The 25,442-nt window shown below is 44.5% G+C and overlaps 1 protein-coding gene across 2 annotated transcripts in view; it reads right to left on the bottom strand.

Moving 5' to 3' along the window:
• Nucleotides 1–25,442, bottom strand: part of LRRC61 (leucine rich repeat containing 61) — a 281,819-nt gene that overhangs the window by 113,441 nt on the left and 142,936 nt on the right. The window contains exon 1 of one of the 2 annotated variants that reach the window (XM_085628604.1): nucleotides 683–723. The exons of the other annotated variant lie outside the window; for it this stretch is intronic. The gene's annotated coding sequence lies outside the window, so the exon portion shown is untranslated. Of the gene's footprint in view, nucleotides 1–682; nucleotides 724–25,442 lie in introns of those variants that run through there. 2 annotated transcript variants of the gene reach the window in all.

Here is a 25,442-nt window from a genome sequence, read left to right as displayed (position 1 = left end):
AAGCATTCCTTCCACCACCTTGAACATAAATTGGCAGTGCTGTCCTGTATGTTCACACTTATGTTGCTCCCCTTAAACTAAGAGGAGGGCCAAATGCCCTACAAGACCACCCTCCGATTCAGATACGTCTGTAACTTCCCTCACCCACATTTATCATATGGGTCTGAACCACCATCTCCTTCCCCCTGTCTCTTAAGCAGGTCTGTGACAGCCCTCCATATTTAGCAAACATATTGAACTGGCTGATCCGAGACCCATCATTTCCTGTTTAAAACACTTTTATGTCCACTCGCCTTCCTCCCCACCCGATTGGTCCGAGGATTCGTCCTCACATTTATTGTGCAGAACTGCTGGTACCCCCTTTTTCACCGCTTTACTACTAACCAGCAAACACGAGCCCTCGCCTTAAATATTCGTCAGATGGGTGGCAGTAAATCGCCCTTTCACTATTTACTGAAACGTTCATGTGACGACACTGCCCTCCCCAAACCCTTATGTGAGCGAGTTATTAGGAACCGCAAATATATCTTAAGTAACAACATTTGGATAAGGCAGTTAGGGATTGTGCTCCCCCTTCGACCACTACGCCTCGACACACACACACACGCTCACTTTGTACGATTTCAGTCTCTGCACACTTCCTAGACCCTACACGCACACACACAAGCGCTGTGTTCATTACCTTCCTCCGCAGAGCCACGCCTCCCTGCAGCAACTCCTGCAGTGTTGTTGCTATGGCGACGGACGCAATGAAAAGGGAATCTCATGTTCTTTGTTCTGGAGGAAAAAAACGTCAGCCTTCTTTCTCCCCTGTTTTTCCGAAGGTATTGAATGGCATTTGTATTGTAGTTTAATTGTAAAAGGTGCTTTTATCTTTTACGTTTAAAAAAGGGTCCATTATGAATTATGTTTCACAGGCTGCGAGTCTCCTTTTTGTATTGAAAATCAGATGCTACCTATGAATTAAAATGTCCTCGTCCAGGTACCACCGTCTCATAGATGATTACGTCATCACATGCTTGCAACGCAATTCTTTTATTTAGTTTAGCATTAAATATACGTCAGACACATATAGCACAGCTTCATATTATTGAACAACCTAAAGCTGGAAAAGTGGCAATGCAGCATGAATATAGCAATGAAAATAATAAAAGTAGTGTCAAGCAGCATCTCTTCCCTCGGATGTCGTTTGGGAGGTGTGGTGGATCGTCTATCACTGCAGATTATTTCCCACTGGCGATTTCGATTACAGATTAAGGGTATCCTCCCCATTGTTTACATAAATGGTTATTGGTACCTGAGCAGACTTTAATATCTGATGCTGAGTTAGAGGTACACTATCACCGTAAGGATACTTATTCCTCCATTTTTTGAACGGACTACGGACAATAATTACTGAGTCCTTGTAGTTTGATTTAAGAGCCCTGAAGAAGTTCTCATGGCTTGTTGCCGAATAGAACGAAACGTGTTGGCTGCTTTTTAGAAAAATCTTATTTGGATTTGATAATAAAGGATTGAAAGAAAATGCATAGAGACTGAAAAGTTTTTTGTTCAAGTGTACTCAATCAATCAATCAATGAAGGTGTTTGTTAAGCGCGACTACTCACCATAAGGGTCTCAAGGAGGGGGTTTGTCGAAGAGCCAGGTTTTAGGGTTTCTTACGAAGAAGGGGAGCGATGTTGTCTGTCTGAGGTGGAGCAGAAGGTCATTCCAGGCTCTGGCTGCGAGGAAGGAGAAGGAGCGGCCTCCCAATCTGGTCTTTCTGGTGCGGGGGACTGTGGTGTAGGAGAGCTGGGCTGATCGTAGGGTCCTTTGGGGTGCGTGGAATTTGAGTTGACTGTTCAGGTATGCTGGTCCGGTGTTGTGGAGGGCCTTGTGAGCGTGGGTGAGCATCTTGAAGGAGACTCTAGCTTTGATGGGGAGCCAGTGGAGGGTGTGCACAGGTGCTGGGAGATATGGCAGTGTCTTGGCAGGTTGAGGACCAGTCTTGCGGCAGCGTTTTGGATGTTCTGTAGCTTGCAGGTTAGGTTTTTGTTTATTCTAGCATAGAGTGCATTGCCGTAGTAGAGTCTGCTGGTGACCAGGGCGTGAGTGACGGTCTTTCTGTGTTCGAGGGGGATCTTACGTACACTGCTCTTTATGGAATATAGCTTATGAATCTGTGACCAGTGGTACCAAAGAGCAACGGGTGCCGAGAAGTGTGCACAAACCATTACTCCAATAAGATTGCAGTATAGCCGTGAGGTGCTTTGTTACAAGTACCTTGCCCAATTTCTTTTGTGTTGGATTCACTCAAGCGACATTATGGTGGCATACGCAGTAAACAACCTCACAATAAATAGACAGAAAGAGCTATTGAAAATATACATTTTTGGGGGAGAGTTTTATGGAACAGCACACTTCCGTAAACTAACCATACCTCGCTTTACAAATCATAAACTCTCTGAATAACCATTCCAGCAATATTGAACCTTTTCTAGACTATCTACTCATCCTGCTCTCACAGTACACAAATTCCCCTTCGTGTAACCGCTCTTTGAAATCTCATAATATCTAACCCCCTCCACCCAAGTTACTTGACCCAGTTTTCCACTTGCATGAGCTCACCCTAATATCACACCTACCTCGTATTAGTTAAATGCACCACCACACACTGTAAGAAACGATTCCAACAGCTCCCTCAGCACACAGGACTAAACCAATAACCAACAAAATTCTATAATAACTAATGACCACTGGGTGAACCACTAGGTTATGGAGCAGGGTACTACCCATCATACAATGCCTTGTCTGGGGTAGTAAGCACTAGATAAATTAAATTACAATACGTCACTAATGTAGCGCAAAAATCAATTTTCCATTGTAGGGGTGCATTATAATCACACATTTAGACTGCATCCGTATATATTCTTTTATTGTGTTTACCTAAGTTTTAGAATTTTGAAACGTGATAACATGAACGTGGTGTATTTAGGCCACTATGTATAATACATGAAGGATAAAGGTGAAATAATCAAAAGTAATCAGCAGAAAACGTAACAGAAGCACTCATGTTGCACAGCTGACAACCATTTATTGCTGAATGTGTTTATTAATCATGTCATTTTATATGTAGATAGGAATGTTAATCGAATGTGCATTAGATCCTTTTTAGAGGGACGCAAACAATCAGTGTGGCGCTCTCCTAATAAATCTAACACTGTAGAAATGAGCTGTGGTGTCCTGCAAGGATCCTCTCTTTCGCCAATACTTTTTAATGTATACATACGCCCATTGATCTCCAGCCTTCGGCAGATGGGGATAACAATCTTTATTTATGCTGATGACATGCAGCTAATTTTTACTCTGGAGAACTCAACTGAATCCAAAGAATTTGTTAGGAAGTCCTGTATGTACGTTAAACATTGGATGAACAACAACCAATTAAAATTAAATTCGGAAAAGACTGAGATAATCATACCCAGCAATAAACTCACCCACTGGACACCCTCTTATTGGCCCACCGAGCAAGGTGTGGCCCCACTTCCTAAACCAGTGATAAAGAGTCTGGGCTTTCACATCAACTCGGGTCTCTCAATGAGTGCCCAAATTGGGTCAGTTACATATGCTTGTTTCGTCCAACTTCGCAAGCTGCGTAAGATTAGACGCTTTTTCAGCAAAGAGGCCAGTATCCAAATTGTGATTGCTATCATTCTATCAAAAATTGATTATGGAAACACACTCTATCTTGACCTCCCACAAAAGCAGACACATCGCCTACAGATGATCCACAATCTAGCAGCTAGAATCACCTACCTTCAGGGCAGACGTTGGCATATTAGCCCGCTGCTTAAGGATCTCCACTGGCTTCCAGTGGAACAGAGAGCTATGTTTAAAACAGGCTGCATTCCCTTCAGAGCTATTCCGGGAACCGGTCCTAATTTCATTTCTTCGTTAATCAGTGAATACTTACCCCAGCGTACCTTGAGATCTATGCATCTGAATCTCCTGGCAGTGCCTAGATTCAGACGCAAACGCATTGGAGGGACTCGGTTCCCCTATCTGGGTCCAAAGCTCTGAAATTCACTCCCCACTTCACTTAGGCTTGAGGTAGATTACATGCGGTTCAGGAAACAGCTTAAGACATGGCTGTTCACTCTGGCTTATAACTAGATGTTTTCTGCTTGAACTCTCTCTGCTCAGATCCTTAGCGCCAAGAGACCGGTTGGTGAACGTGCGCTCCTATAAATACCCATGTAACATAACATAACATAACATAACAATTTCTATGTAATTTTGTAAAGCTCATGTCCAATTTCTCTTATGTTAGCTTAATTCAAAAGGCCTGAAATGCATATTCACTCTAAGCTCTCACATTAGAATTAATAATTGAAATTCATGTGCACGTTAGATTCTGTTCTTTCTCACATTTCTGTTGCAGGTGGAAGAATCATCCTTGTTAGTTAGAATAATATCTTTGTTTTAGGAGCTAGACAAGGAGAGAAGGGGATTGTAGGAAAGTAGGATCTGCTTCTTATTGTTACCCCCACGTTTTGCTTTTTGCAACCACTGTTCTGAATAGTCTGGCTGGGATCCTGCTATTCAAAACCCCAGCCTATCTACTTTCTCCCTTAAATTGATAGGTATGTACTTTGGTACAACTCCAGATTGGATACTGGGGTACCTTTATCAGTCCCTGGGCTGAAGCATCTATTATGCCACCCCTGAGAGGTCATGCAAAATGGAACCTCAGGTCTGCTACTGCAGCCTGTGTAAGCTGGTGCTTGCACCACTTATGAGAGATATAGGTTCACTATATGTATATATATCACTACACTTAAAACCTTATAAGTCACCCCTAAAGCAGGCCTTATCAATCCTGAAGGCAGGGTGCTGGGTTTTACATGAGAGGGTGCTCCTGCAGGAGCAGGGCCCCTCTGCAGCCTTCGGAGGCCATTCTCCCGGGCTGTGTGTGATACTACCATACATATAGGTAGAGGTGCATTATAACATCACGGTAAATGCTATCTCGAAAACGACTGCAACGAAGTATGTTGTGTTTGGTGTCAAACACCTTGGAATCATACCTCCACACCAGTAACTGATGTGGGAGGTATGATTCCTCCCCTCTGAACCAAGGTTCTGGGGGTACCTAAGTCTACCGGTACCAACTTTCTCGAGCCTTACAGCACAAAATGGATGCTGCCAGCCACAGACACAAGGCTGCCCTCCTGCTGCTGAGCCAAACTCGAGCTGGGGAAGGCAGCACAATAGGCATCCTGTCACAGGGAGGTGTGACCACCTCCCAGACAGTATTTAGTGTATTGGGGCTGGGTGAGTGCAGTGTCACAGTGCCAGAAAGCCTGGCTCAGGGGCACATTTGGTGTCCCTGTTCATAGTCCAGCTCAAACCAGTTCTGGGAGCCATTTGCTCCTGCTCTGGCACAAAACTGGACAAAGGACATGGGAGTAGCCTCCCCCCTGTCCTGGCCCACCCAGAGGAGGGTCCCTGGAATCTGTCCAACCCTCTCCCGTGGGTATAAAATGGGTTACCTGGCTACAGGACATCAGATTTTATGTGGACAAGATTCTGCAAGAAGATACCACTACACTTCGACCATCTAGACACGCTGGACTTCGCTGGACCCCCCTTGGGCTTGACTTCGTCTTCCCTTGCTGTCCCCAGTATCGCCACTGTTCGTGATCCATATAGGCTCCGTGCAGGACCCTGTGGTCCTCCAAGACAACAGAAGAATCTTCCTTGGAGTGAAGGAGTCACTCCCCTGCAAACGCAAGCACCATAACGCATCTGACCGGTTTGCTGACCCGGAGCTCCTGCGGACTCCGAAGGCTCCAGCAACACAGGAGGTGGGTTTCTGAAGGTCTCCGAGGTTGAGCTGCCCTCTCACCAAGTTTGAGGTGGGGGCCGTATACCCGTATCCCTGTGCACCACGTTTATTTGCAGCTGCGCATGCTTGTTGTCGTGCAACATTTCCGTGCATTGGGCCATTTGTAGCCCTGACCCCAGCACATCTTTTCTGAGAAGGACTCCGGCATCCTCGCACTCTGTGCCCTGCTAGCTGGTATCCTCGCGACTCTTGTGCCTTCAGCCTGTGAGTCCACTTGAGGGTCAACTTTCCTTTATTTGGGCTCCCATGGTTGCTCTAGAACTGCCCTGACTCCCCTTGCTGTGGTGAGTCTCCTGGTCCTTGCTGGGCCAGATCGACATCGAATTTGACAACCTACTTTGCTTGCCGCTGCCAAGGCTTGTTAGTGCTCCCGCCGGACATTGACCCCTCAGTACTCGACACCCATCGTGGGACAGCTCGCCTCCGGCTCCTGGTCATCCTAGACATTTCCTGGTCCTTGCAGCTGAAGAGTCAAGATCACCGTCATCACACCTGAAGCACCAGACATCGGTGGGCATTCGTCTACCGAGCCCCTGGTCACTCCAAAGTGACCCAGACTCTGTCCCCTCTGCTTTCAGGTTCTTCTCATCTAGAATCCACATTTGGATTCCATCGGACACTTATCTTACTTTCAGCAGCAGCATTTTTTTGTTGACATGCATAGAGGACGACAAGGGTTTCAGACGCCACTTCGTAGCTATGCACCCGGCTCCTCTGGGATAGGTAACTCTGGTACAAAGGTATCCACGGATGGGGTGGCTCTCCAAACACTTAAGTTCCAAGGGTTGTCTTCGTAATCTGCTGGGAAGAGTCCTTAATCTCTAATTTTCCAACTGCGGCTTTCCCATTGAACTGTACGGAGCACGCGGTCGTGTTCTCACTCTACACCCATCCTCCGTGGGGTCCCTACTCACTGACCTTGGATGGTTCTTTGGTGTTCCAGCGATTCTACACCTTCTAGACTAGGTCTAGTCCCGAGTCGTGGTTCTTATACCACTTATTTAGTATATGGTTTGGTCTCCCCCAGGAGTCCACTGTGTATTGTGATGCTTACGTTTGATTCTTTGCAACTTTTTGTATTTGATTTGTGTTCTATCCTCATGTAGAGGATACTAGAGGGTGTTATATATAATAAATACATATTTTTATAACTACAGTGTGTTTTCTTTTTCATTTAACCAATACTATAAGGTTGTATTCTGGTAAAACAAGGTGCTTAACATTCCTTCAAGAGTTAGCCTGAAGGCTGCCCTCCATAGCTACCACTAGGATAGCTTTTAATAAAAGTTATCTTTGACCTAATCACCATAAGGATTGTTTGGACTGGTACAAGGGGCCCACTTTGATTAGTGTACAGCATATACCAGGACAACTTCTCACAGGGATACACTGAGCATTGATACTGATAATGGAGAACTGTTGTACTTTCTCATCGGAGAGAGCCTGGGAATCAAGGTCATCTCACTGCTGCTCAGGAGCATCACTGCCCAATGGAAAAGTACTTATGAGGATGTGGCCTGATCCGATGGCGTTATTCGTGAAGGATTCAGGGTAGCCACCTGTGCTGGTAATGTACTGTACTAGGGTAAGAGTCCCACACACTTCTTCTCTGCCTTAAGAGAGAGCATCTTAGAACGAGCTCCATAGCTTCATGCTACCTGACCCAAAGGATGTAGGGAGACTTCTAAGGAAGACCTCACTGGCTGAGTCCTTAACTAATTTTGCCTTGAAAATGGTTATATAGGGATGTCAGGTTAGTACTACTGTAGAGACAGATTAATGCTTTATTCCCATGAACTTTTGATGCAGGGGAACTTGGATGTTTGCTCCCTAATCTTTTGTATCCAGTTTCTTTAACTAATCATCTTGTGCATGTTGCAGCGCCTTAACTTCATTCGTAGATTTGGCTTTGCATTAGTTCCAATGTATTTATACACTCATTTTGAGGTGTCGGTAAATCCATTTTTTTTGCCTTTGTAATAAACCAACTAACCTAATTTGTCAGTCTGTGATTCTTGACAACCTAAGGAATTTAAATGATTGACCTGCTAACGAATTCTCTCCCCCACGCTATCATGCTAAGAAAAAGTAACATCGACTAGAAGATCTAGGGCAGATCTAGAACATGGAAACTTGGCTCCTTCATCACCTTTAAGCAACTTTAGGGCATTGAGATGTTTATTACTAGTTGAAATTCAAACATATCACAGATACTGAATGACCCTATCCATTGATTTTAAGTCACTATGCATTGAGTCAAAAGTCTTCATAAACATGAGGTTGCTAGGAGAAAGAGCTATCAAGCACACCCACTTGTCTCCTTTTCCCACCTACACCTGACACTGACATGCAGATCCTGTATGCTCTCCTGACTTTACTCCTGCTGTAAACAGCAAATATCTCTAAAAATGATACACAGAAGAGCGTAGCGTGGATGCCACTGACAAAGATGGCAGTTGCACATCTTTAGGTTCTGCTTGCATTACCGCCCGTAATCCATCCTCATCCAGTGGCAGGCTGTCAGCAGAGCGGCCCAGACAGCGGCGACTGCAGCAGGAACAAACCATGGCCCTTTCCAGCTGCTGATCAGTTGCAATCCCCGGTTTACTGCTCATTTACCCTGCACGGTGGCCCATGAGGAGCCTGAAGAGACTGAGCAGGAGGAGGAGGCCGAGGTCAGAGCCTGGTGCCAACAGCACACCAAGAGCGAGGCGCTCCTCAGAGGGACTGGTGCCCAGTCGAGGTGAGGAGCACCCCAAGATACCGCAAGTGCTGCACTCCATTGGTGGTGCAGAACGCTGAAGCTGAGTCTAGGCCCGCGACGTTGCCTGTGTGAGCAGCGTGTGACTCCGCGGCAGTTGAAGGAGGGAGGGGACCGTCCCTGATGCAGAGGCAACATCAGCGGTAAGACACTCACTGCCCCGGGACACCAGCGCATCACCTGAGGGGGCAGTGGCGACAAGCACCCTGGGGTACAGTGGTGGAGACGCAGCCCCCACCAGTGGCAACATCAGCGGGAAGAAACTCCCCTGGCCCGGGACACCAAAGGGGCAGTGGCGACGTAGCCACCTCCCGGGGGGGGGGGGGGGAGGGGGAGAATCGATGCTGGGGCGGCACAAAGAGGGGTATGGATTGTGTATGACACCGAGCTGCTTCAGAGTGGCAGGGTCTGGACCCCTGACCCAGAACCTTGAGGGCAATAGCACTGATAAAAAAGACTCAGCGGTGAAGACTGAACCGTGCGCCATGACCCTGGGCCAGGCCCGTAGCCAGGAATATGTGGTTGGGGGGGCCTGGACCCTGTAATGACAACATCATGAGAAAGTTCCGGCCAGGTTATATTTCCTTAAAGTTTTAGAAAAAAAATATGCTATATTAATGTTATTTCAAAGCAGATGATGTATTTTCATTTGCATTTTGTTGATTATAGTATACACTTCCCTGAGGATGTTTGGTGTAAATTTGCAACAAATGATGTACTTTAAAGCATGTTAAGTAAAAATTAAGATACTTTTATATTACAATATTACAGGGTGAGGCAGGATGGTCAGGTTTTCCATAAGAGATTTTGGGAACATGAATGTGCTGCCATGTACATTTGACATTTGTAAGGTTAGCAGCCCTGGTCAAAATGTTTTAAGGCAACTTTGGTAATGCCACCCTAGGAGTTTAGCCTAAGGTTGAGGCAGATTAAACATCTCACAGTTTATTGGAACATTTTCCATAACAAGCATTGGATATAATTAAAATGCAACTGTATGGGAGATTTGGTAACTTTCCTCGAAAGCAAAAATAAAAAAGAATAGCATATTGTCAGTAACAATATGGAACAACCGACAGAATTATAACAGGTTATAGGTGGTTTGTTATCTCCAAGGAGTGTCAGAAACGCCCCTAAATTCCAAGTAGTGCCTGCAAGAAAAGAGATGTCAAAGTATAGGTCAAATAATCAATTTTCGAGATTCCATGTTATGGGAGTGAGCTTGCATAAACTTTCTAAAAATGTTTGTATCTGCTTCACAGTAGTACCAAATTCCTAATGCACCAAAACATCTGTCGGAGGTCTATGCTAACCATATATTTCCAGTTTTTTGTTAGTTCTGCTCGAAGTTCTTCTATGGAACTTTATTCAGATTCCAAAAATATGAACTGTTGCACGCCCCAACTGGAGCACACACCCACTTTCAATTCAATAGCTGTATTTTACTTTGGTACTAACATACTACATTTGTCTGTGATACAACAACCAGCAATGTGTGTTGAAAAGCATCCAAACTACAAAGTTACAAAATGAATAGCACAATAGATCTAAAAATGATACAAATACAAACGAAGTTGTACAAAAGCAAGGAATTACAGGATTTTATTTTAAAAAACATTTATTTTATATGAAGTTGTATAATTCCTTGATTAAGGAATGTTTTTTCATTCAAATAAGCAAACTCCACAAATGTATGTTTACTACACACAGATAGAAACTTGAAAATCACACCATCATATCTTCAAATTGTGTGAAGTCATGTACTCTTCAACATGAAGAACGACAAGGCATCATCTACATCTTTTTGATAAATAAATTCCAAAATTTCTCACTATAAATTAAAGGCTAACACACACTGGTAATACAACATTTTGTTCAACATTTCTATATTGAAAAATATGTGCTCACTTTTAAAAAGCGTGTATGGAGATTTACATATGAAGACACAAGGGTAGATCCCAATGCATGCATCCAACAGTTTTCAGATAGTGGCTTTAAATCTAAAACAGTAACTAAAAATTCAAACTGTACTAGTAATAACAGAAACTTAGGTTCAGCCCTATTTACACCATGATATAAATCATGGTTTCAGCTGCTGCCAACACTTAATTGTGTTTCATGTTAGATTATGCTCTCTTAATATCAGCAAGTTTCTTATCAATCAAATGTAGTTCATAAGAAAGATGGACGATAACTTAATAAGAATGGTGTAAAATTGTCTATTTTAACACATTATGTAAGATAATTTGTGAAAAGCATTAACGATAAAAATGTCAAATAGGCAATCCTCTAGATTATTTCTTAAAGTCAGATAGGAATTGTTTGAAATCCAGCTCTCTGGTTATTTCATTCTCTGCAGCTAAAAGTACTAAATTGTTTTTTCTCCCATGACTCATTGTCCGTCTAAATGGAGTGAATACCCAAGAAAGGCAAGAAAATGAACTTTCACATGATGCTGTTGAAGCAGCAAAGGATACAGCTATCTCATAGAGCCTATATAAGTGTGGAAATGCATCTTGGTAGTCAAACAGAAAGAGAAGCGTGTCTGAAACATCATAACTTTGCTGTACATGTTTCAGAACTAGAGGCTTTGATACATCAATTTCACTTAGAATATTACCAGAAGTATGTGAAAAGTCAATAATTGCGGAGAGGACTGATTTCTCCAGGAAATTCTCACTGGCAGGTGTCAAAGCAGTTAACGATTTATATAGATTCACATTTCTTTCACTGAAATGCATTTCCAGTTCTTCAATTGTGTTGTCAACTATACTCAGGGGCGTAACACAGGCCTCCGCAGCCCCCGCGGTGCGGGGTGCCCCCCACGCTCCAGGGGCCCCCTCACCCTCAGAGGAGGGAGACGGCTGCAAGCAAGCCTCAGTCTTCGCAATCGCAAATAAAATGGTGCTCAAGTTAACAGCGGGCATGACCTGAGGCCTCCCCAAGTCCCCATAAATTAAACGGTGGCATGCACGCCAGGGTGACGGCCTCTAAGCCTCGCCCTCTCTCTTCATTATTTATGGTGCTGTGCGGACTCCCTGCCGGCCTGAGCCTCCTAATTAATTAAATAAATAGTTGGTGCGCAGTACGCCCGGGCCGGCTCTTCATAATTAAATGGTGCGTGGGCGTGGTGGCACGTAGTTGTCTATGTGTCTGCGTGGTCACAGCGGTGCCGCGGTCTTCAGGGCGGGGGCGGGGCTGGTGATGCCTGCCATGTCATGCACATTGTAATTAAAAGTGCGCTTGACTTGTACTAGTACTGACTACTCCTGAGAAGGGTGCGGCCGCCGTGCCAGGAGAATTATACTAGAGTACTACTAGCCCTGCCCCTGCCTGGTGGCTAGCCTCGCCCTGTCTTCTGCTGCCCCCTCGCCTCTGAAGCTGCAGGTGAGTGAGTATGTCCGACTCGAGGCAGGGCAGGTCAGGAGTAGTGGTCCGACATGGCGAGCCACTGCCCTGGTGGTGCCGCTCACCATCCCGAGGTCGGAGTGGAGAGTCTGAGAGAGGTGGGTGGTGGGCAATGGAATCCTATCCTGGTATGGGGCCCTACCACTCCACTCCACTGCAGATTTCTTCTGTTCATTTTACTTTTTGCAGCGCTTCCCTATCTTACCCCCCCCCCCCCCCCCCACGGTGAATACATTGCAGAGGGAGTATTGGATAGGCTGAGTTGAGTAGAGTAGAGTAACAATACATATGCCAGGCAGGCCTGGTCCAGGACTGGAATCTGAGGAGGCCGGCGACCAGGCCAGGGCAGCCCGCCTCCGCGGTAATTACCCACTGGCACTGCCGCAGCAGCTCACGGCCCACCTGGAAAGCTGAGTCAGAGAGGCAGCACTCAGAGAGTCCATGCCAAACCTGCTTGGCTCAGGTGCATGCAGGCCGGGGCACCACTTTCCGGGTGGCCCAGCTCAGCTCACCCCTAGTCGGGCCCCGCCAAGGCTGTCCTGGCCACTGCATCTTCGCTCACCAATGTTGTTGAGTGGTGCAGCACACTGCTGGTTCGGTTCCTGAAGTTTCCGCTTAAGTTCCCACCCGCCACCAGCCACCGGCATCAGCCCAAAGTGAATCAGGGAATGCATCAGGATAGGCCACCAGGCTGCCGTAGTCTGCCAGACCTAGTGTACACCACGATTCACACTCTTGTTCCAGGGCAATCACAGTAAGCTGGTAGCTGCTATGTGGCCAGTGTCCGCTCCGATGTGTCTTTAGGAGGATGAAACCTTTAAATATATTATACCTACACAACACATATCGATTCAACGTAATAAGCTAAGAGACACATGCACGCAACGCGAACACTGCAGTCTCAGAGACACTTAAAGACACACACACACGAGAACAGAGTCCAGTAAGCGTAACTATAGGTACCACAGTAGTAGAAAATCACACACAATTACACAGGCAGTTACACGTGCTGGAGCAGGTATAATGTTTTATTTTTGAAATACCCACTCCATTTTCGCATGTTTATATTAAAACGACTAGTGACTAATTATAATAATTAACAGTTTGATGTTTTTGACTTAATCAACCTTATTAACAGAGAGAATACATGTGGGAAATGCATTTGCATGGCTAAAATAATAAGTGAACTAAGCCTGTACGCATATTAATATGATAAACGTTGCTTGTGTGATATTAATGTGATTTTTCGCTTAAATAAACAAGCACTAATGGCTTTGGATTTTGCATATGGCTAGATAAATGCACGCACATAAGGGTATTAGCAAGGGAGTAACACTGTTTTAATCATTTCCATGTATTAATTACGATTTTGTGTTTCTTTGCTTAAGTTGACCATTTCGGCCTGCCACAAAATGGCCGCCGACTGAACCTGACTATTCCAAAAGACCTCAGTGAGGGGAGATGCAAAGTGCGCCTGCGCAAACTTCAGCAGTTGTGACCTGCCGATGAACTGTCATCACTGTGCTCAGGAAGGCCACCCTGGGCGAGCCGCCAGTGCTCGTGAATGTGAAAAGAGTTATTATTTGAACTGTTGAACTCAACGTGTCTCCAACAATTGATACTTTTCCCACATGGGACCTTCAACAAAATGTTGCTAAATGAATATGGATTTCTATTTTCCCTATATTCGTATTTGAAACTTATTCCGTCTGGGAAAATCGTCGAATGTTTCCTAATGCACCAAGATGCCATCCAATGGACCAATCAAATGTTTTAAGTTTATATTTGTTACATTTGGAATGTAAATTTTAGTATACATATTGGTAGACTAGAGAGGTGAAGAGTCTAGTAGGCGAGCTGAACCGATGATCAGAGATACTGATGTTATGCTGACGGAGAGGACGGTGACTCTACATGATAGAACAAAACTCTGACAAATTTACTGAGGACCAGTTCTGACTTAGAAAACGACATTTAGCCAGGATAGGTAAATATGACAAAAGATGATATTGCATTATTAAGATTTAACCTGCATTCGATTTAGATAAAAGAAAAAAACATTGTTTGAATTAATGTGTCGGGTGATTATTTCTTTGAAATGTATTATTGAATAATTTTAGAGTGTTAAGGTTTCACTAAACTTAAATCAACTAAATGATTCAATCGACCTGTTGAAAAGCAGTTTGGTTCGGACCAGTGTCCCTCGATAGGTACGGATAGATTGATAGAATGATTGTTGGTGTTATGGGCCCCACCAGCGTATGATGTGTTTGTGTGTGTGTGTGAGACTGTGAAATCATTCTGTCCGTGGTAATAGAGGGGAATTGAGGAACCCGAACTGCACCACACGCGGGAATATGAACATAATTAAACTATCACAAAAGTGTGTACGTGACATGCACACAGATGCACGGGTATACTACGCCTGAGAGATGCAAACGTATGCATTGCATGAGCGCAAATAAATCAAATGCACAGGTAAACTGGGATGTACACAATCACACACATTCTCAGAGTAACAGAGACATAAAAATATAAAAAAACACAAAATTGCAGGTGCATACAAACAAACGGGCACACGCATAAATGTCATAATGCCCACAAATGCATACACAGGTACTTACACAAACACTTTTATATAGGCACACACTCGCACAGGGATGGAAAACATAAATGCACAGATTACAAACACACACTTATAAATAGATTGGTATTTAAACACAGACATTTACTTGTACAAGCATTTGGCCTAAAACAGCAAGGGAAGTTGCTTTCCCTGAAAGGTGCAGGTACATTAGAGTCGTCCTACTCCCACCTACTCCCACCCCAACTCCTGACGAATGCTGTTCAGCCACATTGCCAGAGTCCTAGTCCCTGCCCCGGATTAGCTGACCAGCGGAAGTACATACCGTCCGCAGCAGGCACGTGTTAATAATTAGCTTTTTTACTGTAAGCTGCAGCGCGCGCCGCGCGATGTGCGCTGCCAATTAGTAGACAGATGCCTTGCTTGGAGTTGTTTGGGATTTAAAAATCGAAAAAGAAGGCAGCGTGAACGGAGAACCAGGGTTCAAATCCCAACGTTCACAGTTGACCACACTGTGTTATCCTGGGCAATTAACCTACCTCCTCCACCTTTCATCATTTGTTGAAAATTACTGGGAAAGTCCAGGGATAATTCAGTCTACAGTGTGCCACCCACAGAAAAACTCGTTCATTCTTTATGGATGAGAAATAAGAAAGCCCAACACATAATTTAAATTAAAACCTGAGGTGGGTAAAGACTGATTATCAGACACTGAGTCCTTAGAAACCTCATATTCATTAATCAACAGTCCAGTGAAGTGCATACTGTTTGGTTATTTTCCAGATACAAACTGACGCCAAGAAACTAAGGGATGGATAATCAGTCAATTGTCAGATATTTCCATTTGTTTGACACAGGATGTAACTACCAAAGCCATTTGCGTAACTAAGATTTATTTAGCCGCTCCACAGGTTGCATGTAGTCTTTACAAAAGTCGTGAATTTTCACTTGCTACTTGATTTAATCATGATGTAATTTTATGGTAGAGCAAACATCTCAGTGGTGTGGTGTGGAGTGGGCATTCGAGAGGGGGGGTGCCTTGAAAAATAGTGGAAAACTTGCAGTGTGCGGTTATTTGCAAAGTTTGGAAGGCATTCCGAACCTTGATCTAGCAGAGGGTTTACACATGTTAAGAGTGGGAATAAATAGCTATCCAGTGTGGGGATGGGCAGGGAGCAAGCCTTGATGTATTTGGAGAACATGAATTTCACATGGGCTTAAATTATCTATATCCAAATTGGGAATGTGTAGGGAACATCCTCTAAATTTATGGGGCTAGGGGGGTAGTTTCTATTTGGTTCCGAAAAAAGTTACACACTTTGTTCACTTGCCTTTAGTGTTCTAGTTATGTACTTGTTTTATAATGTATTTGCAATTCCCTAACCTATTGCTAAGTCAACTTTGCACTTCGAGTAGGAGAGAGATGGAATTCACAGTATAAACATTCGGCTTAAAGACTGACGTGGGCAACTGTTAGGGGTGCATATTTGAGTGGATTTTGGTGGGAGCTACACTGTGAGCCAATGGACCGTGAGGAGCGCTATGATAAAAAGGGTGATGGGTGGTCCTGAATAGTGTCTGCTCATGGTCATAGGTTTCTTTGAATAACTTTTTCTTCAGCACTTTGTTGAGGATGAAAGTTTGACGGTGACTTGAAGGATGTGGTGCAAGGAATTCCAAAAAGCATCCCCTGAGCTCTCACTGTTTTACGCATGCTGCTTTCATCTGCATGTGGGACTATTGAAGGACTTGTGCTGCTTGACCTCAGGTTGTTTCCTGGTTTACATTTGGGGTCAAGTTACCGAGATAAAAAGGACCATATACTTGAAAGGATTTGTATACATTACCTTTGAATGTAATTCTTAGTTTAATGGAAACCGAGTGCAGTTCCTTCAAGGCAGGAGGTATTAGACTATAATGATTAAATGATGCTCCTTGGAGACTTGTGTGGATGTCATTGTAGCTCATTGACATCATGCATTCATTAAGTAGCGCTGCCTTTTTGCCTGGCTGTGCATCAAGCAGTTTAGAGTCATATTTCTTTAAATTGCAGTTGATTCGCGTCAGGGATGTGTCCTACACCTGTCTTTACTTACTGTCTTAAATTCTCTTTGTTCTAAAATGACGTGAGCCCCATTGCCAGTCTGACAAGTGGCATCAATAAATGAGTTAACCGAGATGTTAGGGTTTATAAAGCAAGTTAATATTAAAATATTAAGAGCTGTTAATTACATATGAGACCAGAACAAAACATTGCTAAATGATTTATGAGAAACCCTTAGTGGGTGTCTGCTGCACTTCAGATGAAGCTGGGCCAGACGTACAGCTAAGTAACAAGAGTGGGAGCGAAAAAAGAGGCGTGGGTGGCGCTTAAAGACAGAAAGAGGGGAAAGGAGAGAGCGGAATGGAAGGAAGGAGAGGTGGGGAGACGACAGTTAAGAGAGTAGAAGGGAGAGAGGAAGAAAGGAAAAGGGAGTGATGGAGAGAAGAAAAGAGGGTGGAAGGTAAGTATGGAAGAAAAGCTAGAAGAAAGATAGAGATGTGGTAAAGCAGAAATGAAGAAAGGAGAGAAAGAAGGAAGCTTGCAAGGAGATGGGGTGAGAGTGATGGGGTAAAGGAAGAAGACTGCAAGGGAGGAAGAGAAGGAACAAAGAAGGAAAAGAAGAATGGAGCTACAGAAAGGGTTGAGGGAGAAGGAAGAGAGGGGGAGAAATGGAAAGTGTGGAGAGTGAGAAGGGAAGGAAGGGAAGTAGGAAAGAAGAGAATAAGAAAGGAAATAAAAGAAAGGTTGTAAAGAATGAACAAAGGTCGGAGGGAGTGAATGTCGCCCGTTTTCAGTTGCCCATTTTGTAGCCTTAGTGTGGTATGGGGTGATCCAAGGGCTCAGTGAGCGTACTTGCATTTTCTAATGCTGATAAAGGCAGATTGAGGGTCCTATCGCCACAATATATGGTGGTCAGCAGGAAGCACCCCCAGGAGTCAGCAAGGATAGCCTCAGATATTGTAGCCACCCTTAATGTGGTGGAGGTAGTTAGTTTTTTCCTGGCTGGCAGGGCTCAGCATGGTTTCATCTCCTAAGGCTGATAAAGGCAGATAGCAGGTCCTGTCGCCACAATGCCAGGGGTCAGCAGGATGGGGCCCACCCAGGAATCAGCAAGGATAGTCTTAGACATTGTAGCCACCCTTAATGTGCTGGAGGTAGTTAGATTTTTCCTGGCTGGCAGGCCTCAGAATGTTTTCATCTTCTAATGCTGATAAAGGAGGTTACAATAGACACCATCAACACACTCAGCTGGTGAAGCTGGCATTCAAAGGGCTGAAAAAACTTAGAACTACCAATTATGTGCCATGCTGTCCTACCAAATGTGTGCCATGCTGCTGCCCTACCAAATCTGTGCCATGCTGCTGTCCTAACAAATCTGTGCCATGCTGCTGTCCAACCAAATCTGTGCCATGCTGCTGTCCTAACAAATCTGTGCCATGCTGCTGGCCTAGCCGAAACAGTCAACGCCGGGTAAGCCTCTTTCTTACCCTGAAATGTCATTTGTTACTAATAATGAAAGTGGGAGTTGTTCTGGGAGGACATTCCAGAAGGCCAGGAGGATGCTAGAAAGAGCAGGGGTCTCTGGGATCTATGAAACGTTTTGGGTGGCATTGAGGGGTGAGGATGGAAGGGTGACATGAGGCAAGCCGATTCGCTCTTGCGTTGTCAGGGCAGGAACCTACTAAGGCTTTGTCTCTCCCGCTGTCATGTGCAGGGTACCAATCTGGGTCGGATCTGAGCAACGAGCTGGCCAGGGCTCAGTCAACTGATGCTCGTCCTCGTTTGAGAGCCATGGAGGTAGGCTTGCGGCATGAGCCCTGGTGCTGCTCAAATTAAGGATTACTTTGGCCTACCAAGAGTAGGTGAAATCTAGTCCTTTTAAAGTTTGTGCAGCTTCTGCCAAGCTCGCCTGCCTTGACTGCTTTCCACTTCTCTTCCTCCTTCATGGGGCATACTTGTTCAGCAGTAATCAGTGTCCCCATGCAAGACGCTCTGGCTTGCTGAAGAAGTGACGGTTTAATTTTTTTTTGTTTCAACTGTTGTCCTGGCATTAAATCCACTTGTTCCAGTCTGAACAGCCACCTCAGTTCACGTCACAGAGCGCTCAGAAATGGAGGCAGATGTGTGTTTACAGTCACTCAGGGCAGCTTGTGAAATTCAGAGCCCAGTGTGCTGCTGCTAGGGCATGCTTGATTGACTCTGGCATTTGTGTCTTTTCCTTTAGGCTCCCGAGATTTCAGCAGGAGTTCAGCCACTTTCCCTTCCTATACACATTCTGCATAAGTCTGACAGGCCAGCCCTTGATGAATTGACACATTTAATGTGGTGAGAACAGGGGGCCTCTACATGCAGACATTCAGGGCAGCGAGCAATCCAGAGTAAGATGGGGTAACACAGGCAAGGTGATACCATGATAGGAGGAGCAGAGAGAGAGGGGGTGGCGAGAGAGGGAGGGGGGAGAGAGAGGGAGGGGCGAGAGAGAGGGGGGAGAGATAGAGAGAGAGAATAGACATGTTGATTTCTGGGACATATGTAGGGTAATGCCATGGACGAACATGAAAGATACAGTATCTTTACAACCAGGGTAGCCCCAACGAGTGCAGGTAGGTGGGAAAAGGAAAGAAAAGGCAAGGCATGACTAGAGAATGCAAGCAGCACAAACCATGGGCCTGAAAGCCTAGGCATGCTGTGACCAAAAAAAGAGGCCCCTCCCCCCACTCTACCTATTCCTTACATTTGAAATTTACATTTACTGCTGTAGAAGTGTGAGAATACTTTTCATAAAAAGGAATATAAAGTAGGGTTGCAAAGAAAAATGCCAGCCATGTGGTGTTTAAAGACACTGAAAGATCTCGTCTTGACACTTAATAGGGTTATAGATAAAAATGTACGTATTCATTTGTAATGTGCATTTTATGTCTTTGTTCTCTTTAACTAGCAGTCATGGATCATTCAGGCAGCCCTAGAACATAATTAAATGTGTTTTCTATTTATATTTGCTGTTCGAAGTATGCACAGATACGTGCTGAAAATACAGCTTTAGGTGACTGCTTATTTTTGTCCTGTATGGGAAATCAAAATAATGAGCTGGCAACACTAATCATAAGACTGGAAGATTGGTGCAGGTTCTCCTCTCTTGTATCTCTCCCTTGAGTACTCACCTTCTTGCATCCATTCCTCCAGTGCCTGCCTTCAAGTATCTCTTACTCCAACTTTCTACATCAATAGTTGGTATGGTTAAGCTACCGTAGTGTTTAATAATAATGCTTTGTATTTTCCTTCCTTTTAGGCAATGTTGCTGGAACAAAATCCACAATTACAATCTTTGTGGTGTACACAAAATATTCTTACTGCTACCTTCATATTCGTGCACTCTACTACAACATTGACTTTCTACAATTACATTTTAATCAAAGAAATGAGCAAACAGCCAAGAAAGTAGTTAAGCGGTGCTCAAAAGCGGCAAATTAAATCAAACTAAGAGCAGTTTAAATGCAAGTTTATGAAAATTGACTCTTTGTTTCGGTGTCCAGGTGATCATGGCGCATCATCATCTCATGCATCATTAGCAGAAGGCGATGCAGCTGCATCATCAACAGGAGACTGTCGTAAATAAAATATTATGCTCTCAGAATTTCAGTATATAAATAAGATCATGCATAAAGCAAGAGGCTGAGTCTGTGGTATCAGGTTCATAAAGGGCTTTATTCCAATAACTCGAGTCAAAGGGAGAATATTACCATCACCACAAGGGATCTGGAAGGGACTTAAAAGTATTCTCAATATTCTCAAAACATTATTCACAGAGTACAGTATATATACATCGGAAACGAAAAGAGCAAAAGAGAGTGAGATAAGAGCATGTGGGCGTGTAAGAGGGTGTGAAGGTGGGCGTCCATGTGGGCGTCCACTTGATGATAATGGGTAATTTGTCATGTGTGGGTGGATACCTGGAGGGGGTTGCGTGATCTGCTGGAATTGTACTGGAACTTTGCCTTACTTGTGCTCAACTCGAGCATGACGTGTAACTGACGTGGGGAGGGTTGCTATGCAACCGGACAAGTCTGGAAGTGAGGCCATCAGTGAGTGAGGCCTTCAGTGTCAGGACGACCAGCACATCTTGTATTATCTGATATCTAAAGTCTGGAGCAGGGACTGATTCGTGACATAGGTTGCCCATCACCAAGAGCCAATGTGGCATTTATTTCTTCGTTTACTGCTGAAGTCTTGCACGGGGGCTATGGGCTTTTCACTGACGTGAGCTTTGTAATCACACAAAAAGAGACAGAAAGGCTAGGCTTTCTCCTTTGCAGATGGGTCATGTTTATATTCCTCCTTCTCCAGGCAGGAATGTGGTTTCAGTAGGAGTAAGCAGATAACCGTGCTCAATACTGTCTCGGCACCTCGGTCGGGGCCCCTTTGGCTGAGGCCCTAGTGTGCAAGGCCAAGGATACGCAGCTGCAGCTTTCAGAGCGTTCTGAGGCCTGAAACCTCTTTTCGGCTCTGGCTGAGCCATAAACATGGGCTTCATGAAAATGCAGGAAAACATGATGAAAAACGTGTAGGCCTCAATACAGATTTGTCGTTTCTCTCATGGGAGACTGGATGATGGCAGGCCACGTTATAGCATAAGCATCATGATAGAAAGGCCATGGAGGGGAAATACATAGGTTACATGTATGTGCAGATAAGCGTTGGGGGGGGCACATGGGGACACATAGGCCTCATAGATTTTTATTTTCCTCATTCCCTCCTTGTACCCTAGTGAACCCCCTATGTAATGTCTATTTTCATGAGACAGTCGATCTGTTCTTGCAGCATTATTTTTCCATTTTCAATGCTTTGTAAATGGGGATGTGGAACACATGCAGTAGCACACAGGCCACAAATGGCCGGGCCACACTGCAGACATAGGCAACAACTGAATATTATTAATAGTATCAACCCACAGACGGTCAACACTTTCCATCCCCAAGCCGATATTAATCCCCAGAGCCAACCGGACCATGTCCACGTGCCTGGGTCTTGATGTATGCTTTGGGCAATCTTGTGGAGCCTTGTTATTGTTTTGTATACAGACGGTGCGTTATTAGGAATGAAAGAAATGATATGTAGTACGTCCCACCCCAGTCTAAGGGCAGCTGCACATAGGCTGTCTGGCCACAAATAAAGTAGGTGTGTCGTGATGCTCTGAAATAGGACTTTCCTTTGTCTTTGAATACTATTATAGTATCACACTCACTGTGCCCCAAATGTACTGAGCCTTCTTTTCTGACACACAAGTTCCCTTTTACTGGCAGAACAGTAATTGAAGGCGGACCTGACATGTGTTGGGGCTTTACGTTCAACACTATAAAATCGAGGGTCGCATTTCCTTGCAGATACTCTTCATTTTCTAGATCTGTACCTTTCATTTGGGGAAGTCCCTCTTCATCTGGGAAACATGCTTTGTTCATGACTTTATTCAAGTTACCCCATACCCACTCGCCCCTACACTCCTTGTCTTGACATTCTTTGGCATCACCGTTGATGGATGTCATTAAGGCAAACCATGCTCCGCAAGAACCATTATGGGAGAACGGAAAAGGGAAAAGAGGCAACACTCCCTTTACCTTCTGATACGGGGGAAATCGGCCACAGACCCAGCAGTCTGTAGCATTGCTAACCTGATGTGAATGGTGCAGCATCTGAATAAAGGTATTGCTGCGTAAGGCAAGTCGATATGATAGCTCATGGGATGGCAGATCACTAAATGTGTGCTTTATGGTATCATTAGTGGAGGAGTATAAGAGTGAGGCAATAGGAGGAAAAATAGCATGTAGTATTAAGCTGATACATATTATCGTGATGCACAGAAGAGATAGAAAAATCACAGTCACTATACATCTACCACGTAATATTTTACAGTATTTGCTTCTTATCTTGCTTTTTTTTTTTTTTTATGTTATTGTCCAAGATCTTATGCAAGCCAGAATACATGTTCAACCGCTTCACCACCTAGTGGACTTAATTGATCAAACGGGTTCTGACTTTTTAGATCTAAGTTTAGCCTTGAGGAAACTGCTGTGGAGTCTCCTCTAGAAAATGGTGTTCAAAGTCTGAAAAAGGTCTTTTCCTTTGTAAAAGAGTGGTGAAGGTGCAACCATCCTTTCCGCCCTTTGACTTTAACGGCCGTCCCCGTGGTCCAGAGCACTGACTTCGGCGCCTTCCATCCAGGAGCGATGGAGTATTCTTTGACCTGGGTGTTGTCAGGGAAGGCGGCAGCAACCTGCGAACAACAAGAGAGTAGTGCAGACATCAAGGAAGCCAGGTAATCTGTCAGCATGTTACTATCAACATCAGTAATCTTTTTAGGCATTGGAGTGCCCCACATATTCGGTGGTCTACCAAAGACCACTTCATAGGGAGATAAGCCTGTTCTAGAATGAGCTACCATTCGCATGTAAAAGAGGGCAACCGGTAGGGCTACCATCCAATCTACACCTTTGTCTGCGCAAATCTTTGCTAGTCTAATTTTCAATGTCTGATTATGTCTTTCTACAAGGCCTGCTGCTTCAGGATGTCGCACACAATGGAATTTCCAGGTATACCCTAACAGAAGGGACACCTGCTTCATTAGTACCAGGACATATTTGTAACCTCTACATCTGTTTATTTGGATATAATCCATTTGGAGCACTTCAAAAGGGTGGTCAGGTGGATGGAATCCACCTTGTTCCATCGGAATGCCTTTACCTGGATTGAATTGGCAACAGATCATACATGTTCTGACCTTTTGTTTCGCTGCTGCACGCAGGTGCTTGTTGAACCATATATTCTGTAAGCTATCTATCATTGCTTTCTCTCCTAAGTGTGCAGGACTATGTGCGGTATTTATGATCACTTGTACCATCGAATCAGGAAGAAACCATGTGGATTTACCCTTAGTCATCCAACCCTGATCAGTCAGTACCCCTCCTTGTTCCAACCATTTCTTTAATTCGTCTAGAGTAGCATGTGTCTGTATGTCTTGTACATCCTTGGAAGGATCCCTAACTGTCATGGCTTTGGACACTGATAGTATCTGTGAGTTCGCTAGTGGGGTCTGAGCTGTCTGTTTAGCAGTTCGGTCTGCCAGATCATTGCCTTGAGAAATGGTATCTGTGGCTCTAGTATGTGCTTTGCATTTTAGGATAGCTATGGCTGTTGGTAAATGTATCGCTTCCAGAAGTGCTTGTATAAGGGGGCCATGCTGTATCTTGGCCCCGTGAGAGGTCAAGAAACCTCTTTCTCTCCACAGAATCGGTGTAAATGTTTACTCTCAGGTGCTTAGTTCTTATGCATGCTTGTGTTAGGACGATGAGCTCTGCTGCTTGTGCTGACAATATGTCTATTCTTTTAGTCTCTATTATTTCAGTAGCAGTAGTCACTGCATATGCCGCCACTAATTCTCCCGCCCCTGTCCTCATGCATGAGCCGTCAACTTATAGTGTTAGGTCGGGGTCTGGGAGTGCAACGTCTGTCAAGTCTTGTCTTGGTTTAGTCACGATATGTATTACTTCAACACAGTCATGTGGTGGAACGTTTTCTGTACTGGAGGGCAAAAGAGTAGCGGGATTCAGTATGTTGCATCGTCTGATCTCTATGTGTGGTTGAAATAACGTCAGCTCATAACCTGTCAGTCTCGCTACAGTCAGGTGTTGTGTTTGTGTCCGGTTCAAGAGAACCTCTACTGCGTGTGGTACTTGTACTGTCAGGGGGTGGCCCAGCACTATCGAGTCACTTTGTCTTATGGCTAAGGCCGTTGCTGCAACTGATTTTAGGCACGCAGGCAAAGCCTGTGCTACTGGGTCTAATGTACTAGAAAAATAAGCACAGGGCTTGTGTTTTCCTGCATGATCTTGTGTTAGGACAGATAGTGCTGTTCCATCCTGTTCTGTCACAGAAAGCATAAAAGATTTGTTGTAATCAGGGATTGCTAAAACTGGTGCTTGACATAAAGCTCTTTTTAATTCTTCAAATGCCACAGTATGTTCTTGTGTCCAAGGGAGGACATTAGTAGAAGCTATCTCCTGAGTCGTCAACTGTATTGGGGGCTTGGCTATGTAAGCATACTGGGGAATCCACTGCCTGCAATATGAAGTGAGGCCAATGAATGCACGTACTTCCTTTTGTGTCTTGGGCTGTGAAAGGCCAGTAATCAATTGAATACGTTCTGGTGTCAGTCGCCTAAGCTTAGTAGAACAAAAGAAACTGCTCACAACTAATTCCCCTGAAAGATCACAATAAAACATGAGAAAAGGGAAGAGCAACATACCTATTTCCTCGGCTTAATTTCTAAGGGGGCTAATTTAATTTCCAAGGGGCTTAATTTCTAAGGGGCTAGCGGGAAGCGAACCTCCTCAGGGGCCAGCAGGAAGCCAATATTCTCCTCAAGAAGCCAATATTCTCCACCTTCCCCCCTTTTTGACAGGAGGAAATCTGAAACAGATTTCACTGCTGTCAAACACCATCAAACCCTATGTCTTGTCAACACTATTAACCCCTGTGTGTAGCAACTGGGCGTAAGCAAAATTATAGGAGATACACAGCGCAGTTGAAATTCAAGAGAAATCCCTCCAGCAAATGTACAAACTTCATTGTGTGAGCTCATAGGCTGGCCAAATGACATCTCATATGCAAATGTCCCTATTATGTGAACCTACACCAACCTGAAGTCAATATTAATGCTAGGAGGCCCTAATAGGAATGCTAAATTACCTAAATATTCGGAAAACCA

The sequence above is a fragment of the Triturus cristatus genome, chromosome 10 (assembly GCF_964204655.1).
Source record: "Triturus cristatus chromosome 10, aTriCri1.1, whole genome shotgun sequence".
NCBI classification, from domain to species: Eukaryota; Metazoa; Chordata; class Amphibia; order Caudata; family Salamandridae; genus Triturus; species Triturus cristatus.
This window is presented reverse-complemented; position numbering and strand designations above follow the sequence as displayed.